Source organism: Balaenoptera physalus (assembly GCF_965194825.1).
Source record: "Balaenoptera physalus genome assembly, chromosome: 3".
NCBI classification, from domain to species: Eukaryota; Metazoa; Chordata; class Mammalia; order Artiodactyla; family Balaenopteridae; genus Balaenoptera; species Balaenoptera physalus.
Window position 1 is genome coordinate 30,203,313 of NC_138890.1, and position 20,712 is coordinate 30,224,024.

The window sequence follows — 20,712 nt, forward strand, 5'->3', positions numbered from 1 at the left end:
TGGAATTTCTACTTTTTCTATCGTGAGCAAGTATTATTTGAGTGGTCGGCGATAAAAACAAACACGTTGCTCTTAAACGACATAGCGCAAAAAAATTAACCTGTTGCCAGATCTCAGGGGCCCGTGCTAATGGGTGTGCAAGTCATCAAAATGCATGGGATTCCTTAAGTCTTGCTCTAATGGAGAAAAGCATTCTGTCCCTTCTCCCTCTAAGCCAGGGAGGGTACTGCTGACTAGTGAGTGGGAGAACCAGGGTGATGAGTTTGACACTTTCCAGGAAATGTGGAGAAATGGCTTTAGCTTGAGCACCCACAAACTGAAACATTAGTCTCCCCAATTGCTTCTGGAACTACCTTCCCCATACCTGCAGGACTTTGAACATTCTGATTTATTTGCCTAGATTCCTGCCCCTCCATCTCTTTCCTGAGCTGATTCCTATTCATCTACGCTTCAACAAATATTTGAGTGCCATCCCTGTTCGGGAAATAAAACAGGGAACAAAGAATGATGGTGTCTGTCCTTAAGGAGCTGACAGGATAGTGGAGGAAACAGATTATGACTCATCCTTTAAGACCCAGACTAGGTGTGGCCTCCTCCAGGAAGCCTTCCTGATGATGCCCCGGCTAGGTTAGCTATTCCCGTTCTGTGTGTCCCTGAGTCAGAGAACGGTTCTCAGAGAATGGTTTTGCATCACAATCCTGTGGGGAGAATCAAGGGCTTACCCCAGACCTCCCCAGGCACAGCTTCCAGGAGCAGGTCCTGGAGTCTGCACTTTAAACATGATTCTCAGGTGATTCTAATGCACAAGAAATACTAGAAACCGCTGTTAAAGCCAACTTCCTTGTACTAGAATTAATTGTCTCCGTATGCTTGCCTTCCTGTCTGGAAAATGAGCTCTTTGAAAAGAACAGTGTCGTATTCGTTTTTATATTCATGCCTCGCTTAGTGCCAACCATGGAATCAGGCACTCAACAAATGTTTGTTGAATGAGTAAATGACTGTTTCCCATTCCTCACATGTCTGTTAGGGCTGAGGATGGGGGTGTTTAGGGCAGTGTTTGCTCCTTAGAATTCCTATTAGAATGGATTAGTTAGCCAACCCTTCTTCACTCTGCTGGGAATTGACTGAATACACAGTGTAGGAGCTTGGAGAGTAACTTGCTTACATGTAACTCCTTGATTTGATAGCGAGGCATTTTGGGGCCATAATTAGCATCACAGAAACATGCACTCCAACCCTGGGCTGTGACTTGACAAACACTTGAACTGGAACGCTGAATCAGAGGCCTGGCTGTGTGCTTTAAATTTACTACAGTGTAATTTTTTGGCATTACCCTTTACGTTTGGTTCCACTAATGAAATTGAAATATTTAATTTCACCAAAGTTCCACTGTAATTTAGCAATTAATGTACAATGATTTTAATGCATTACTTTCTTTTTAGCAAACAAACAAATTAGGAGGTTGCGTGTTCTGCTCGGCTTTAAATTACTAAAACTAGCCTCTCATTTTCCACATGGGCAAATGTTGCTCGTGTGCCTCGTAACACATTTAGATTTACAAAATTTTCTGGAAACGCAGACACAGGAGGGTGAGCAGGCACGTATGCTTGAAATTTAGAGGCTTTCAAAGTCATGGCTCTGAGCACCTCAGCCGGATGTGCTGGTTGAATCGGGTGCCCCCCAGGGGCCCGCAAATCTCAGACCCAAGAAACGGTGCTGGAGAATTGTATCTCAGCAGCAGAATGATGCTGAGGTACCATTTCAGACCCACGTTCAGATCATCCAGTGGCTCCCAGGGTCCTTGGCAGAATGAGAAAAAGAAAAGAATAGAAAAAAAAAGGCAGCGTATTCTGCCTCTACCATCACCTTCTATGGACCGCCTTCATTAGACAGAAGGAATCCACCACGGAATGCCTGCTTCAGATTTAAAAATATCCTGCTGAGACATGTTGGCAGTGCTTCATCCAGACGCTGCAGAAACTTCTCAGGTGAGAAGAAACCCGCTGTTATTAGCACTATAGAGTTCTTTAAGGCCACCGGCCTCTTCCCATTAGGAGTTCCATCCATCTCTGGTGGCCTTTTCCTCCTGAAGCTGGGAATGTGCCACCTCCCACCCCCAACCCTTTCCCACCCACTCCATACAATCAGCTTGAGGGCCTCACATCAGGATCGAATAATAAATTACGACAGGCTTGCCTATTAAGCACTGAACGTTTTCCTCTCCCAACCCCCTCTAGTCTGCTACTCCTTCTGTGACTGTGACTGCTTCGAAAGCATGGACCTCAAATTTCCCCACTGTTTTGTTGACTCCAGGCTTTTTATTCAAGGGCCTGTCTGGCAGGAGATGTCCTACAAACACATCAGCAATAGCAGATGGCAAATGCTAACAAAAAGGGGATAAAAAGGATAGAAATGATTTCCTCCTACATATTTACATTTACCTGCTCCAGAGATGGTGCATTTGGGGTTCTATCCATTACTAAGTGCGAGCATACGTTGCGCCTGTAATGACCTCATCATGTTTCGTGATTATGGCCTGCTGCCGCCGAACACTTGCAGACAACACTGTGAACTTGAAACTGGCACTCCAATCTCCCCGTGGCCTGTCAGTCATGAGAAGCGCATCTTTATGCCAGCAAGCCCCTCGCATGGAGTCTGACATGGCAATCTTCAGTAAATTACCCTGTCACTGACAATCTTGCAGTTATCTCGCAAACAATCAAGCAGGCAATCAAACTGTTCTGAATTGCCAGTTCAGGACCTGAGAGGCTGCCAATGTCTCCATTCAACAGGGGCATGAAAGCGGCACAGCCCCCCGTGACACTGGACGATTTATTTTTTTATTTATCCACCTCCTTATTTGTTTGTCTGCTTGGCTTTTTTCCTGGTGAGAGGGGTTTGCAGAGTCTTCGAAAAGGGCCCCATTCTGACTCAGCGGTTATGGGAAAGTGACCCAGGCCTTCCCCATCGGCTCACAGTGGTGCCCTGCATCTGCTTAATAAACATCCTCATTTACTCCACTCTGTGAGGTGTGGCCGCCGCCTATCATCTAGGTGCTTTCTGTTAGAACGCACGCTAAATCATAGCTCTGGCTGTGTGCCACGCACATACGTCATATGCTAATTGTAATGGCCACTTCAGAGGAATATGGACGTGGAGAAACTTTCTGGGAATGGTAGGTTAGGCATTCTTTGTCTTGCTTTTGATAAAGAAAATCAGAGAATCTTTCATAACAGTTCTGGCAACGTGACGCAGAAATCAGGTTAATGTTACATTGAAGCCTTTGGATTGGAATTCCCAAGGTAAAAAGCCAAAAAATCTATACAGTGTCAGAGGTAAGAGCCTGGCCTGTGGAATCCTCTAGGCCCTGGCTGTGTGAGCTTAGAAAGATAATCAACCTGGCCGAAACTCAATTTCTTTGCCTTTAAAACTGAGTGATATCAATGCATATATCATAGGGTTATGTGATGGGGAGTTGACAGATATAATATCAGTCTGGCATACAGTATGTGTTCAATGAACAGTAGGTATTACTATAACCAGAAACTCCCTGAAGTTTTCCACTTTTTCAATTTATAAAAACTGGACATAAAAATAAATGAAATGAATGTCCCCTGATTAGAGTCATTCACTGGTATGTGCTATGGGTAGGTTGCATCCTGGCAAGAATGCTATGTCTTCAAATAGTGATAAGATCATAATAATGGGTGGTAATAATAAATGCTATATATTGCACAGGATTTACATATATTCTTGATTTAAATCCTCATGGTAACCCTACAAAGCAGAATAATACAACCCTTAAGCTGCAGACTCTGGATCAGGGTATCTGGGTTTGAATCCCAGATCAGCGACTACCAATCTGCTGACCTTGGACGATTAACTGCTCTGTGCCTCAGTTTCCTTATGTACAAAATGAAGAAGATGATAACATTAGAAGGCGCTGTTGGGAGGATGAAAGCAGTTATTACGTATTCAGGACTTGGAAGAGCACCTGGTGTAGCAAGCACTCACTAAACTGTGTATTATCCCCCGCATCACGGTATCACCCATCCTATAGAGTTGGAAACTGAGGCTCAGAGAAGCCGAGTAAGTTATCCAAGAGGCGGAGCAGCAGCTTTGGAGAAAAAGTAGGAAAAGGCAACCCGTGAGATCATCACCCTTGTCTTCTTCATTATCGGAAGGAGGAGATGTTTCCTCCCCAAAGGGAGGCTGAAGGCAGGGCAGTGAACACCCATCAAGCTGGGAAAGTGTGAGCAGCCACGAGATTTAATCACTTCTGAAGGCCTGTCTGCTCCTACAGCTGGGGAAGTGTTTGGCTGTTTGAAATGAACATCTGAAAAGGAATCAACATGAGAAACAAGATGCCTGGGAATTCATTCCCTGCAAGGCAGGCTGCTGAGGACCACGCTATTTACCTGTGAGACTGAAACCCCCTTTCAGCCCTTTACTGCTGGCACAAGGTTGCACTTCTGGGTGGGCTGCAGGTTTGTGTCGGCTGTTTCCAGCCCCTGCCTAGTTTGCTCCGCAAGACTTTTTGAGGAGCTCCTAAACAGTCAAGAGATTTAACCTCAAAGCCTTAACTGAACACCTACTAGTGATGCTACACTCAGGGGGAAGAGGGTCACAGGTAAACAGAGAGGTTACAGAGAAGCCACAGCAAACATCTGAATATTTCCGAGTTGGCTGAAATATGCACAGCTTTTCTGTCTCGGGGAGGCTGCCTGAGTCCATGCATCACTCCTACACGGAAGCAAAGTCTCCAGGAATGAGAGGAGGTTTATTTCATTTATTTCCTCTTTGATCTTCGTAAACTGGGCAGCTTTGGGAGAATCCAGATGGAAGCATTTGGGTCAGTTTTGGGTGCCTTTTGTTCCCTGCAGCTTGGTATGCGAGTGACTCCCTCTACAACCTGCATGAACTCCCCGGTTTTCTTGGGCATTAAAGGCTTCAGAGGAAGATCCAAATTTACTTTTCTTAGTTTTATTTTGTGACAGGGTGGCACAAATCGACTCCCACAATTCACTTCAGGCGCCATGGATAGCGCTGCTAGCGTCTGCATGCAGCACTGGCTTGGGAACTAGGCAGCAGCTCAGATTTGAAAAATGAGCCCCACTTTTCCCAGGCCATGGTTTGCTGAGAGGGACTACCAACCACCAAATCTACCTTCCCCACTCAGTGGGTCAGGAGGCCGTAGGGTGGACTGAGTAAAACATGGGCTTTGAAGACTACATAGTCCTTCATTTATAGGATGCTCAAGAACAGGCAAAGTTCATGAATTACAGTAGAAAGTTAGAAACTGTGGTCACCTTTATGGGGAGGCATTAGCTGGAAAAGAATATAGGGGACTTTTCAGGTTCTGAGAATTTTCTAGATCTTCATCTTATTCACTTGGCTTCACAGGTGAATATGTCTATAAAAATTCATCAAGGTGTATATTTAAGATTATGCTTTATATATTTGCTAACCGACTGACTTTAGGCAAGATAATCACCCTCTCTGTGCCCTGTCTTCCTTACGTACAAAGTAGGCATGATGAGGAGGATGGTGATGGTGATGGTGATGGTGATGGTGATGGTGATACTGCAAGGAGCATTGGGAGGATTAGAGAAGATAATCCACATAAGGTCCTTAGAACAGTTGTGAGTACCTAGTAACCTACTAAGTGTCTCTGAGTCATTTCTACTTCTTTTCTTCTTTGTGAGTCTTCTTGGCATCATATATGTTTGTTTCGCATCCAGAGTGAGGGACTTGCCAAATTCTCATTTTCCCAGGAAAAATACAGGGTGTTAAGGTGGTGAACGCAATATACCGTAGGGCTATTTTTGAGATCGGTTAACAATGGGGAGGTGGGGAAATCAATGAAGCACTGGTGAGAAGGCAGGAGGCAACAAGCTGGGGCAAGAAGGGAGAGACCTGCGCTGTCTGCTCTTTGTGATGGAAATGAAGAGGGGGCAGGGGGCGCTGGAGGGCACCCTTCTCTGAGGGCTGGCAAAAGCCAAAGGCTCCTGAGTTTTAGCCAGCAGCATAAAGGGGTTCTTGAGTAAAAAAGAAATATGGCGACCATAGCATTTGTTTTGTCTCGGGAGTTATTTTGTTTCAAGGTGAGCTCCTGCAGGACTCTGAGTAAAGTGTGGGGGGCTCCTGGCTAATATTTTTCTGCCCGGCCCCTATCTATATAAACAATTTGAGTTTCCCAAATCAGCATACCAGCGTTATTCTGGCAGCCTGATCTTACATAAGTCTGCAAAACATACACTCCTTCAGCCAGCAGGAGCAATCGCCTCGCCAATCTGCCCTCTAGAATTGAGGCTGGGCATTGGACCCTGAGATAGCTCAGAGATGCAAATCTTCCAGCACCTTAGGGTATCTGGTCAACCCTACATGCACGGGGGTGGAGGTGAGGAGGGGCAGAGGGTCAGAGAGAACCCTGAAAGGGAGAAACAGGGCCCAGGGCTCATGGGGGTCCTAGTCCGGGTGAGGGTGCCCTTCCCAGACAGCATTGCTGATCCTGGCCAGTCCCTGCCACTGGAACGGCACTTAGGAAATTTTAAGGTGGGCACTCCAAAGCTCAGGGAACCACTGGGCTCCTATCCTAGTTAGACAAATAACACGATAATAAAGTCTTTAGAGTCAGAATGGTCTGGTTTTAAAACCTGTTCTATCATTCATTAGCTATGTAAATTTGGCAAGTGACTGACCTCCTGTGACTCAGTGTTCCCAGCTATAGAATGGACTTAATAGCACCTACGTCACCAGAGAGCACGGAGATGCTAAGACGGTCCCTGTGAAATGAGAAGATGAAGGTACTGCACTTCACACAGAGGAAGAGCTCAATAAATGGAGGCTATTCTTAATGATACTTCCTGCTCTCCACCAGGGAAAGGCACTGTTCTATTTGCATTTTACCCAATGCCTGCTGACAAGTTGGAAGTGAGGGATAATTGAAAGTATTCTGGCTTGATGTAACTAAGAAGTGAAAGGAATGGGCAAGGCTGACTTGATTTAACCTGGCAATATGAGATTAGTTCTTCATTGCTGCTGTTAGGTCTCCCGCATTGCCAACCTTTTAAAGCAATAGATTGGCTGACAGTGTGCTCATTTGGAAGGTTTCACCTGCCATTAATACCCTGGCTGCCTGATGGCTGTCATTCAGCAGGCATCTCGCCTCTCCCTCCACAGGGCAACCGCCATCCTTAAACACTGCAAGAAGTAAAATTGTATTTGCACTCCTTCTGGAAGGCCTGTTGGAAGTTTTCCTCTTGCTTCTTGTCAACTCTTTTTGTCAGTCTGTGAATTCCAAGGCCCGGGATCCTTGGTCCAAAAGCACCTTCCAGCTTTTCTTATAACTTAGCAATGGAAAATCCATCATGTCCAACCAGAGATCTGGCAGAGTGGAGGCCTCCCTGAGAGCTGCTTTGCTGGCTTTCCTAGTCTTCAGGATGGATGTGGGAAAGAAAGCAAAGGCTGCCTAGGACAACCCAGGCACTGTTACTGAAGGCAGGGATATGATCCAAATAAGACCTCTCTTTGATATGACTCTGGCTTTACCTTGAAGCTACTGGGGCATCTGGTCGACCCCACATGACTGGGGGTGGGGATGAAGGATGGTAGAAATTTTATGACAATGATCTTGAAGTGTGTGTCTAGATTTTTTTTTTTTTTTTGAATGGTTCTTCATCAGAAATGAAACAAACGGATAAAAACCAAAACACTATTAACCAAACCCTTTAAAACCAAAGCTTCTGAAATTCTAACCAGCATCAGAATCACCTGGGGAACTTGTTAAAATGTAGATTCTAATTCTGTAGTCCTAGACTGGGGCTTGAGAGCCTGCATTTCTTACAAGCTCCTAGGTGATGCTGACGCTGGTATTCTGAGCACCGTACTTCTGTAAGTCAGGCACTAAACCACTACTGGTCAAGTCGTGCTCCCTGATTCCTTGTCCCGGGATCACCTCAGTGATGTTAAGATACTGACCCCTGTTGTCACCCACACCCACTAAGTTCCTGAGAGCGGAAACTGGGAATCTGCATTTTAATGAAAAGGCCCCAGTGATTCCTTAGTTCACTAAAGCTTGAGGCCCCCTGCTCTGAATTACTGAAAACACCTTTCAGATACCCACAGCAGCACAACTGACCCTCAACACAACTGACCCAGCACAACAACCCTAAACCAGCTTTTCCAAATTATGCCTCCTGGGGATGTTAATAGGGGTTCCCTGAAATAGAAATGGGGGTGGGACAGGAGGGTCTGTGGTCCAGTGCAGTTTGGCAGATGCTGGTTAAACAAAGTTAAACTGGTTTAATCGCACCAGGAGTTCTCAGAGCCCTTGATGAGTGAATATGCATCAGGAATCTTTACTGTTGCAATGGAGTGTGCAGTATTTCCTGACCACGGACCCCGTTTGGCTTGGAGCATCTCCCTGCAACAGTCTCCCTGCAATCAGCCTTACTGGTTGGGGAGCACTTCACGAGAACACAGAGCTCTCTAGGTTTGGGGGTTCTATCCCAGGAAGGACCAGCCAAACCTTCATCTATTCAACAGTCACAAGTGGCAGCCCCAGGCTTGATTGACTGTCTCATAAAATGCAGGTTTTTGGGTGATCAGGCCCAATGCAAACCACATCACCACTACTAGCACATCAGCTCAGAGCCTCTGTCCTTGGGCTCCCAGAGCCTCCCCCAAACCAATGCATTTCAGCACAGGGGTCCTGTGCTAGGTGACAGTATCCTGGGGGCGTCAGCACGACCATGAAGTGTTAATGGCAACCATGTCTTATGAGAGTTAATAGTTGGCATTTAGGAAAAGTTTACTAAGTGCCAGGCACCATGCTAAGTGCTTTACATGCATCCTCTCATTAAATCACCACCAGAACTCCAGGCATCATTAGCCCTGCTGTTTACAGATGAAGAATTGCAGATTTAGAGAGAGGTTAAATACCTCGCCTAAGACCATGCAGCTTTTGTATGGTGGGGCTGGGTTCTGAACCCAGTTTGCTGCACTCCAACGTTAAATCCTACATGCAGCTGCCATGATAGGTCTGTTACCGTTAAACATTCCGAGTGGCCGATACACAGGAGCTGTTGTACCTGCCACTATGACGTGCTTAGTGCCTGCACCAAGCTCTTTTAGTTAAGGCAGGACTACGTCAAACAGAAGAGGGATAATTTAAAAGACACACTGAAGGGCGATTTATTTTTTGGAAAACTGGGACACAGAATGTTTTAGCTGCCCTCCGCCCCAGCTCCTAACTTTACCAGCTTACACTTCTGACTTGGGTGGACCACCACAGGGCTGTCCCCCTCACCAGCGGCTTAAGCTCCTCTGTGCTTTCTCAGCCTGCATCATGCAACCTTATCCAGACACCATCCAGTAATGCTCACAAGAACCCTTTGAGGAGGCTTCTGTGATCTCTACTTTGCAGATAAAGAAACTGAGGCTCAGAGAGGTTAAGGGCCTTGCCCACAATCACACAGCAAGTAAATGATGGAGGAGTGATTCACCCCTAGGCTGTCCACCTCCGAAGCCTACACTCTTGGTTTCTACCCTCCATTCTTCATAGGAGGCTGTGAGTGATCACAGCCATATCAAGGTTCCCTGTGAATGCTGTAGAATGTGGGGAAGGAAAGGCCAAGCCTTCAGAAAACATTTTTTTTTCGAGTTGCTGTTTCTTTCTGTCTTTCTCTTTCACCCTCTCTCTCTCTCTCTCTCTCTCTCTCTCTCTCTCTCTCTCTCGCTCTCCCTTCTTCCCCTCCCCCTCCCATTGCTGCTTCTCCGCAACCCAGACAGAGCATCAAGGGATAATGATCTCACTTGATCAGAAAGTTTTCACCTCGGACATCCCTGACAGGCCTCTCTGGCACAGTCTCACCCTTGTTAGCCCAGGGCCATGTTTTTATCCCCAGGGGCTTTCTACCCTGCCTGCAGCTGTCTTCCCCCCTTTCCTGTTACAAAAAGCCAGTGGCAACAGAGAGCAGGGGCCTTTGATCTCAGCCACCGATTTCCCCACATGCTCGCCCTTGCCCTGCTGTTTCTGGCCTCTCCCAGCCCAGGCTGCTCCACCCCACACGCCTGTTGACCTCATCAACCAGCATTTCCAAGAGCCCACTGACAGGTCGGACAGAAGCGAGCCGATGGCCGGGGAGTCCAGGCCCGGCTGGGGGTGGCAGCCTGGTGGGGTGCCAGACAGTGACCTGCTGGGCCCCTCAGAAAGGCAAGGGGCTGTCACCACCGACACCTCTGAGCAACAAGCCGGAACAGTTACTTTCCGCCTGAGGAGAGATCCCGTCTCTTGGGGGGGAGGTGGGGGGACCGGCCCCAAAGCTGAGAGAATTAGCAGCTTTGATGACCGTGTAAAGAATAGAGAAATACCCACAGCCCGGCGACTGGGAGAAGGGACCAGACTCAGCCATCTACAAACTGCCTGCTAGACTAGGGAAATCAGAAGTATGAATTCCTAAACACGGCCATTACTACACTCCAGGCACTGTGCTGAATACTCCCTAGAGATCTTCTCACTTAATCTTCACATCCACTCTACTGCGTCGGTACTAGGAGCTGGTATTGTACTGCCAGTGACGAACACAGGATCTGGAGGTCTGCAACACATTGTCTGTGTGGCTTTGGGCTAGTTACTTTACCTCTCTGAGCCTCAGCTTCCTCATCGGTAAAATGGAAATAATAATCATATCAGCATAATAGAGCTGTTGTGAAAGACGAAATAAGCTTTATGCAAAAGCACTTAGCGGAGAGTAACCATCTGTTTACTCTGGCTTCCTCACTATTCCGCATCTGGCCAAGCAAGCCATCGTGCGGGAGGTCTGGGCTCACTCAACAGCCATCCCTGGCCGCCCCTGCCTTTCCTCCTGTCTTGGAGGAGGATTATAGAGCTTGCCTACCTACTGCCGTCAGCCCACAGGAAGCCGATACACTGGGTGAGCAAAGTCGGCTACAGAGGTGAAGAGCAGCAGAATCACGTGTTCACGTCTTAGTGAAAGAAACAGTGTATCTTACATTTGGATTTTCTTGTCATTGATAAAATGGTGTCAGTGATATACAGTGACTTGGGTGTCATTGTCTGTATGCATGTGTTTCTTTAATCCCCAAATGAAACTTATTCATCCTAAAATAATCTACTGAATAAATGACAACTGCTTTTTATCCTAGATACTTCTCATTAAAGCTTTCATTCTTCAATTCATTTAATAAGGAATTGACCAAGACAGACAGGGACCCTGAGGTTGTGGGCCTAGATTCGAGAGGGGAAACAATGAACAAATAAATGTATAATAGACTTTGCAAGAGTGATAGTGTTTTGAAGGAAAGTAAAGCAGGGCAAAGGGTTGGAGAGGGTTCGAGGGGAGCCAGGGATGGCATCTCTGAAGAAGTCATGTTTGGGTAGAAACCTCAATGAAATGAGGTAACAAGTCACGGAAACATCTGGGGGGAAAAGCATTCTGGGCAGAGGGAACAGCAGGTGCAAACGGCCAGGGTTGGGATGTATTTTGTGAGCTCTGGGAAGAACAAGATGGTGGATGCTGGCCCAGTGGAGGGAGAGGAATAGAAGGACAAAATGAGATCAGATGGAAGCAGGGACCTGCTGATGCAAAGCAATGGCCAACGTTGCACCTGGACGCCATTCTACGGGAGATGAGACGCCCTGGGAAAATACCAGAAGAGGCGTGATGTGACCTGACTTTCAAAAGAATTCTTCTGAGGGCTCTGTGTGGGCTAGACTGGCCGCTACAGGAACAGTAGCCCAGCCTAGCAAAGCTGGTGGCATGATCTGGGTGGAGGTGGGAAGACATTAAGAAACCAGGGCCTTCATAATTAAGAATAGAGATCGGAGGGGCCAGACAAGGGTGCGTCCGCAGATCTGTGCGGCAACACGCAGGGACAAACGTGGCAGGAGAGAGAGCCAGGGAACCTGCCACGGAGATGTGAGCCCAGGGATGTCTGCAGCGTCCATATGCCAATCAAGTCGCCACTGCCTTGCGAAGCAGAGCATCTCGGCTTGTCTCCCCATCAGGCAGCCCAGGGCCACCACGCTTGGAGACATCACTCACTGCAGGCTCTTGAGCTCCCCTCTAAAGGGGACGTATTGTGCCAAGTCAGTGGTTCTCAAAGCGTCAGCATCATCTGGGCATTCGCTAGAAATGCACGTCAGCGGGCCCCATACCAGACCTATCGGATGAGAAACTGGGGGAGAGGCCCAGCCTGACCTGTGGCTCATGCCTTCCGGTGACTCTGATGCCCACTGACCTACCGGAAGCACTGTGCTAAGTGTTTTGCACGTATAAACTCATCTAAGCCTCACAGTGTCCTATAAGGTAGGAACCGTCATTAGCCCCACTTTACGGAGGACAAAACTGAGGCTCAGAGAGAGGGAGAGAGAATGACTTGCTTCTGCTCACACTGTGCAGCAGTGGAGGAGCCAGGATGTGAACCAGAGCTTCCTGACCCCAAAGCCTCGTTACCACCCTGCCAGGCTGCTTCCTCCTGCCACGGGCAATGAGGAAACATAAGGAAAGGCCCTTCTTTCTTCCCTGCTCTGAGCATGTGCGTTCAGGAATAATCCAAGCAGACACATCAGTTTGAAGGAAGAGGGGTCGTTGTGATTTTGGGGACCAAGGTGCTAAGTGGAGGGAGGTAAAGCCAATACTTGGGGTAAAGTGCACTCTGCCCAGCCTGGCACACACGACCTGTCTCTGTCTGTCCAGACCTGCTTCCCCAACCTCTCCCTCCTCCACTCTCCACACCCTGAGCCTTCTCAGATGTCCCCCATGTGCTCTGCTGCCTCTGGCCTCTGTGCCTTTGCCATTTTCTTTGCCCACAATGCCCTTCTCTCTTGCCTTATCTAATTCCTCTGTAGCTTTCAAAATTCAAGCTTTACCGGCTCTGGAAGCCTTCAATGTCCCTCTGCTGGTCTGCCATCGCCCCTTGGCCTTATGTCTATCATGGACACTTAGGATACAGCTTTGCAGTGACTGGTTTCACATATGCCTCACCCCCCATGAGACTGTGGATTCTTTGCGGGTCTCTGTGTCTCGTTCATTCCTGCAGAGGAGAGGCTCGGTGTATATTTGTTGAATGACTAAATGATTTGGGGGGTTCTGTCCAAGAGTGTGGCTTGTTTGGGGGGAGGTGTTTGCCATCATCACCATCAGTGAGAAGAGGTCTGTGCAGGGCAGGGACGGGAGGTGGTGAGGGAGGCCCACCTGGGGCGCAAAATTAAAGAAGGCGCTCACTCTCAGGTGTGAGGTTCCTCTGTTCACCCTAGTCTAGGTCCTGGGTCTCACATAGATCTTGGCTCAAACCAGCAATGCCAGGCACCTGTTCTCTGAAGGGTGACTGGGTCCCTTTGGGGGAAGCATGTACTGGATTTAAAGCCAGGAAACTTAAGCCTCTGGCTCCTATCTGCCCCAACCTGCTACGTGGCCTTGAAGAAGTTACTTTCCCTCTCTGGGTTTTGCAGCCGCTGAAGACTGTATATTTCAGCCTTTCTGTATCTGACATTCCTGGGCTCCATGATCTCATGGCACCACGATCTCCCTATCTCATGAAGACATAGTGTCCCTCAGTGCGTGGCCCTACCCATGGGTAGTGCTGGTAGTACTGGCTGGGCAGATCAAGGATGAAATACCTTGAGGATTGAAAAGGGAGGGAATTCCCTGGAAGAGGCTTGGATTTTGCTGTGCGTGTGGAGAGAGGCGCAAGCACTGGGTACAGAGCTTTGGGGGACACCTTGCAGTTTTCTTTGGATTCACATTTGGCTGCATAATTCTGGCCCCTCTCCAGTCCCTCAGAGCTCGTGGCTGAGAAGATGGAAAGTCAAAGAAAAGAGCACAGGCTTTGGGGCAGCTGCTCTCGCTGCAGCGTGGAGAACGCCTAGCTATTTAAAGTCCAACTGCTCCAGTTTCCCCTGCTGGCCCCCGGCATTCCACTGCAGAAGTACTTTGTGGCAAAAATGCACTCCAGATCCAAAACTGGGGGGCGGGGGGGGAAAGCTAACACCAAGGCTATTTTTCAGAACGCTGCAGAATTCGTGCTGCTGAGGGGCTGAGGGTGTTAAGGAGATCTGCCCTGCTCTGATCCCGGACACGAAACTCAGGTGCTGCGAGGGACCTACAAGGAGGGCTCTTGACCTGCTTTCTGAACCCTGACTTGGCTACTACATTCTAGCTGGGGGACCTGGGTAAGCCACTTCACTTCTCCGACCCTTAGTTTCTGCTTCTATGTAAAGGATAATAAGAGGCTCTCAGGGCTCTCATGGGCTATTGCCATGATTTATTTGGGCAGTTTGGTAACGTCTGAGCACAGGCCTGGCCTCTGATAAGTGGTCCATGCATCAGGCCTTTGACATTGAACCAAAGGACACTCCCTGTGCTGGTACTTTCCAGCTCCTCAGGTACGTTCCTGGGAGATGCTAGTGTCTACGTCAGATTTGTCCGCCCTGGCATTACTGACACTTTGGGCTGGACCATTCTTTGTGGTGAGGTTGTCCTGTGCATGCAGGACCTTTAGCAGCATGCCTGGCCTCCACCCACTAGATGCCGGCAGCACCTCCTCTCTTTCTCCTTGTTGTGACTCATAAAACGACAGACACTGACAATGTCCCCCCGAGAGCAAAGTCACCCTTTTCAGGGAGCAACTGGTCTGGACTGAGGGGAGGATTGTGGGAGCAACAGAGCTAATCATGGCACCGGGGCCCTTGAACCTTCATTCAGATGCTGGTCACAGAAACCAAGAGGGTAATCTCTGCCATCTAGGTGGTTTCTCTGGCCAAGGCAAAAATAGAGGAAGCCAACAGAATGATACAAATGTTACCTCTCTGCCACCAGTTAAACCTGTGTTTTGATCCTTTAATTCCCTAAAATAAGTCCTCAGTGATTTAAATTATTAACTTTTTTTTTTGCAGATTATGCATTTTAATTACAATTGTATGATGAATATTTGATTTGTTATCTAATCAGGGAAAAATATATAATCCCTTAAGAGACACTTAATAACCATTTAAACTATTAAAGATTTGATTAGAAAAGACTGAAGGTGCTATGTTAGGTAAACTCATGAACAACAAATTCCACGGTCAAATAAATTTACTGTGAAAGGGGAAAGTTTCTTACTATGGGAAAGTTTTACCTTGGAGGTGATTTTTCCAAAGACCTTTTTGTGACAGCACACATTCTGTACTTATTTGAACCTTCTTCAGAAACAACTTCCAAATTTCATTAGTGTTGTAGAAGAAATGTGATGCTGGCTTTAAGGTAGAAAAGCAGTATGTTGTAGTGGTTAGCTGAAAGGCCTGTTTTGAATATGACCTTCTTGAGGTACCTTATCTGGGAAATGGAAAAACTATGAAGAGAGAGACTCATAGACCTTACATTTCTGGTGTGAAGAAACAGGTAACATAGAAGAAAGAAGGGGTAATTTAGGGGTGTGACATTTGCTGTGAAGGAAACAACAGAGAGTGATGGGAGAGAGAGAGGTGAAACTTCCAGGTCAAGATAGGCCTCTTTGGGGCCTTTGAGCTGAGACCTAAGAATGAGTAGAAGAAACCAGTCAGTCATGCAAAATGCCCAGGTCAGAGTATTGCTGGCCCTGGACCAGCAAAGGCTCTTAGGGAGGATGAACTTAGCTTGTGCAAGGATGGGAAGGCTGGCCAGAGTGGATGAAGCAGGGCTGCTACAGAGGCTGTTGGGGACACAGTGAGAGAGAAGGCAGGGACCCAACATGGGAGGCCCTCTAGGCCAAGGTGAAACATTTGATTTTGATTCGAGCTACAGGACAAGCCCTTTGAGGGCATGACATCATCTGATTTACCACGTAAAACTATCCCTCTGGCTGCTGTGTGGAGGCACAGAGAACATGGGCACAGCAGCAGCTGAGAGATCCCGCTGGTTGCCTATTCCCATGATCGAGGTGCCTCCAAAGCCCAGCACAGTGCTCTTGAAATCTTACTGAGTATAGCTTTTATATGCAATGGAGAATGGATTCTACCTTTTTTTTTTTTTAACCTCAATAGAATAAAAGAAAACTGAACCCCCAATTCTCAGTCTCCTAAATGGAAGATTCTCTAGTCCAATGTGCCTAGGAAATCAAAGATCTTATTTCAACTGGAAGATCCTGAATAATAATTTCAGCTCCCTGTCGCCATGTGGTCCTCTAGGAGTTCAGCTGCAGCTAGTTCTGCTTCCCTCCCAAAGAAGAGAGCCCCAGTGCCTGGCCGGGTGGCAGTGGCCTCTAGGTCAAGTTTTCCTTCGAAGCATTAGATATATTGCTTTCCTCTCTGGGAGCTAATCATTTATGGCTCCAGTTACATTTCCCACAAGGTCTTTGGACTGCAAAGGGAATCCTTATCCAACCCAATTAATAGAGTGATGTCGCACTTTTAAGCTGTCCCCCACCCAACCCATCCATCAACATGATTTGCACACATTAATCAAGGCATTTACAACGGGTTCACCAAGCTTTCCCTCTCACTGGATGAAGAAATGGGACTATTTGGACTTGTGAACCATAACTCTTCCAGAGCCCCTGAAGTCCCGAGCTTGGCTCTGCTAAACGCACAGACGAGGTGAGTTATTAATTACCAATTGAGATAAACGCCGGGATAGGATCCCTGAATCATGTCAAACCAATTTGGATGGTTATGGGATGGGGAGAGAGGGGGAGGCGACGGTCGGTGAGGTGTGGGTTTCGTCTGTTCCAAGTGCTTTTGGACAGACTCCAGTGTTATTTCTCCTCATTTAGACCTGGCTGGACTGCCCTGAGCTCAGGCCAGCATTCACATCTCTTAACCCAAGGCAGCCTCCTTTGGAGCAAAACAAGGAACCGAGCTTCACAGATGAAGGTGGGCTGGGAAATTCCGTTCTGAAGAGCAGCCTGACTGAAGCCCTTAATTTAGAGAGAGAAATGCCAATGCTGCTGGTGGATGGAACAGCCCCTACCAGGGGCTCCTGATCACACAGATCCGTGGAATTGAGGGCGACAAGGAGAAAGGCTGAAGATCCTGGGCTTAGTATTGCGACGGGCTTTCTTTCCTGTCCTGCAGCCAACACCCACGCTCCGGGACAGTCCCTTCCTACCCCGTCTGCCCTCACACACTGGATTGTAGTAATAATACCACCATGTTTATACATCTTGTCTTTTCAGATGGATTCAGCGAGCTCTTTGCGGACACTCTGTGTCATGTCTGTCTTCGTATTTCCAAAGGCCTAATGTTACTAATGTCTAACATTGAGTAAACCCTCAACGAATGTTTGTTAAAACATGAAAGAATGGCTGATGGATGGATGGATGGATTCACACCCTAATGACAGAGAGTTAAAGGATTTATAAATTTTGAGACAAATATTGGCCACCTCTCCAACCAGGAATGGAGAGCACTTCTAAAACATACTAAAGTTATTTACTCAGAAACGAAACCGGAAAACGTGTTTATGTTTTTCCAATTACTTCTTTCTACTTGAAGTAAAATTCCCCTTTCTTCACTTCACTTCTCTTGTGTTCTGGAAGTTCTAGGGGTAGAGGTCTGGGAATAGGCACCATGACATTGAGCTGGGTCAGCCCACCCAGGGGAAACCATCATTTGAACAAGTTTTTCTCCAAATGTGGTCAGCAGACCACTTGTGTCAGAATCCTCTGGAGTGCTTGATAAAAATGCAGATTCCTAGATTCCATATCTGACTTAATGAATCAGAATCTCAAAGGCCTACAAATCTAAATTTTAAACAAGCCCTCCAGTGTGGTCACGCAACACTGAAGTCTGATGAGCACTGGTTAGAATCTCAGCGGTTCTGTCCTGTGGGAAAACTATGGGTTAGGTGCCATCTCTGTGGATTCAGCATCCATTCTAGACAACAACAACAACATTAATACTAATAACATTAAAGCTAGCAACAGCCAACACAGGAGGGTATCCTATGAGCCAGGCACCTTGTAAAACGTATCACACACATTTTCTCAGTGAAACTTCACCCCTGTTCATGGAGGTGGCATTGCCACGCCAATTTTACAGACAACAAAACTGAGACTTTGAGGAGTAGACTGACTTGCAGAAGTGGGATACAGAGACTGAGCCCCGAGCCCAGGCTCTTAACTCTATGATGCTACAGTGTCATCTATTCAGCAATCAGGGAAGTGACAGGAGAAGGAGCAAAGCATCTAACTTTCAGAGCTGTGTTGAAGCAGAACAGAGGGAAACAAAGACAACTCCCTAGTGTGGTCAGGAAGGACATGGGGCATGGTGACTCGTGGATAAGCTCAGCTTCGGAAGGGCCATCTCCTACCCCTCCACCTCTGGGCCACTGCCCGCAGACTGGAGACAGCATCTGATAGGATTCCTTGGGAGCTTCAGACGGGCTCCCAGCCTGGCTCACAATGATGGGAGCCTTGGGCTTCTACAGACAGAGGGCCAGGGCCCCTGACTCCAAGTTCTGGGTGGTAAAGGGGTGGAGGGAAGGAATGAAGGAATAAGGACTGTCTTTCCAGGCCAGAGAGCCTACCAACGCCTCCCCACCTCGAGGTTCCCACTTTGAGAGAAAATCTACACCCTTTCTCCTACCCCTGGCTGTGATGAACTAAATCTCACACCTCTGTCTCGGTGGTGATAATTAAATATTATCCTCCTGTCACTTGATGTACATGTTGTGTGTATTCTCAGACTGTAATGAGCTCGTATTTGTCTTCTGTAGCAAAAATATTTCTTTGAGTCTCTCCTTTTTCAAATTGGGGTGAGCAGTTCAAGTAAAGATCTCTCACTATTAAAAAGACAGCCTGCTCCCCGGCACGTCTGTCTGAACCGTTTCTACTACTTCTCAGGGGCCATGGCAGGTGAAGTTTGTCCCTTCAGAAGCAGCCAGTGCTTCCTGAGTTTAAGTTGGTGGTCATGTGGTTGGCGGTGTTGGGAGAATTTGAAAGCAATGGGAGTAAGAAGGTAGGAGTCCATAAATTGTTTTGGGGGGATATTTGAAGGCAGCTTTTAAAAATTGTTTTGGGGGGATATTTGAAGGCAGCTTTTTTCAACAGGGTTTCTCGTCTAAGTACCAGAGAATCCAGAAAGTATTTGAGTCAAAAATTCCCCAAGTTTTCCAAGGAAGGTACTTAGTACCATTCTAGATGCATCGGAGAGAAGTTCATTCATTCCACATAATGGCTGGCTTAGGTCAGCGGCTCTCAAAGAGAACCTGCGTTGGCATCCTCTGGAAATTTACTAGAATCTGCAACAGCATTCTCCGGAAATTTACAAGAGATACAAATTCTTGCATCCTACCCCAGACCTAGGGAATCAGAAACCAGGGTAGGGTTTAGCAATCTGTGTGTAATCAAGCCCTCCAGGTGGTTTTGCTGTAAGCTAACATTTTGGAACTACTAGTGTCTGTAGGCATTAGAGCTTCTTTCTCTCATGGAGGAACTCAGGTTGAAAAAGGCTGTTATGGGCTTCAAATATCTATATCCATATTTATATCTATATTTATATCAGTTTAAAATAAAAAAAAACACTATCACTTTAAACTTGAGATTTTTAAAAAATGGAGAGCATTCCTAGATGGAAAAATGATTTGCCTCTTCCAGCTCACTTTGGAAGGGCACTCTATTATTTTCCCCATTCGTGAGGTTTATGACAAATGTGTTCACTGCAGCTGCTCCCCAGTCCTGGGCGTCTGCTCTTACCCACCCACTGCTACATTTAGAGACCCACACAGCTCTTCCTGAGAACTGGCAAAGCAGGACAGAGCCTGGGGCAGACCTTCCACCCCACCCTCCCCACCCCCCCCCAACCCCCCAAACAAACAAAACAGTGATGTAATTAGTGTGCTACAGGATTGGATCTGCAGTTGATGAGGAACAACTTTAATATTTATCAATAAACAGCAAAGTGCTGAGCACACCTCCTAGGGAAGTAATTAACCACAAAGAAGGATACTCTGCACCGAGGAATCTCCTCCAAAAAAAGACCTCAGTTAATTGTGAATTGCTTACACCAGGTGAGACAGAATCCGTGCCTACCCCTCTCACCTGACACAAGCAACTCTGAATTAACTGGGAGTTTCTTTTTATAAACACGGGTGCAGAGCCTTTTTTTCTTGGTGGTTAATTACTTCCCTGGGAGGTTGTTTTAATAGTTCCCAAAACAAGGCCATTATTGTCTTTAGCATAATCACTGCCTCATTTGCTTTTGTGCCCTGCCTTTCCGGGTGCCTCTTGCCTCTGCCTGCCAGGAGGGACGCTGAACTGTGCCCCTTGGGCCGTCCTCAGGCTGGGGACTTGCAGGGTTCCTCCTCCAGCCCCAGCACTTCAGGAATTTGGTTTTCTCCTGGTGGGAGCTGGGATCAGGGTGGGGCTGGTGGAGAGGGAAGTGGGCGGCGCAGGGCACGTTGCCGGAGACTGAGTCCCCCTCCCCTGGGTGCACCGTTCCAGCCTGTTTGCTAAGCTTTCAGCTGCTGACACCAGCGACAGGGAAGAAAGCTAGGACAGCAGCTCCTTTCTGGAAGAGGAAGGTGTGGATCTGTAAACAACCGCTTTGCTTGGTGAAACCACCAGGGACCAGAAGCAAAAACAGTGAACGTTACCAGGGAAAGTAGCGCGATTTTGACCGTCTCTCTTGGGGAAAAAAACGTATATGGAGTCATGGCTCACTTTATTCAAAAATGAATTAAAGCGGCTTCTATTTTGGCTCTGTTTCAGGAAGGTAAATGAATGAATGGG

The 20,712-nt window shown here is 47.3% G+C and overlaps 1 protein-coding gene across 15 annotated transcripts in view; it reads right to left on the bottom strand.

Annotated features, from left to right (window-relative positions):
* TENM2 (teneurin transmembrane protein 2) overlaps nt 1–20,712 on the bottom strand; it is a 591,699-nt gene that overhangs the window by 99,969 nt on the left and 471,018 nt on the right. The gene's annotated exons all lie outside the window — the stretch shown is intronic.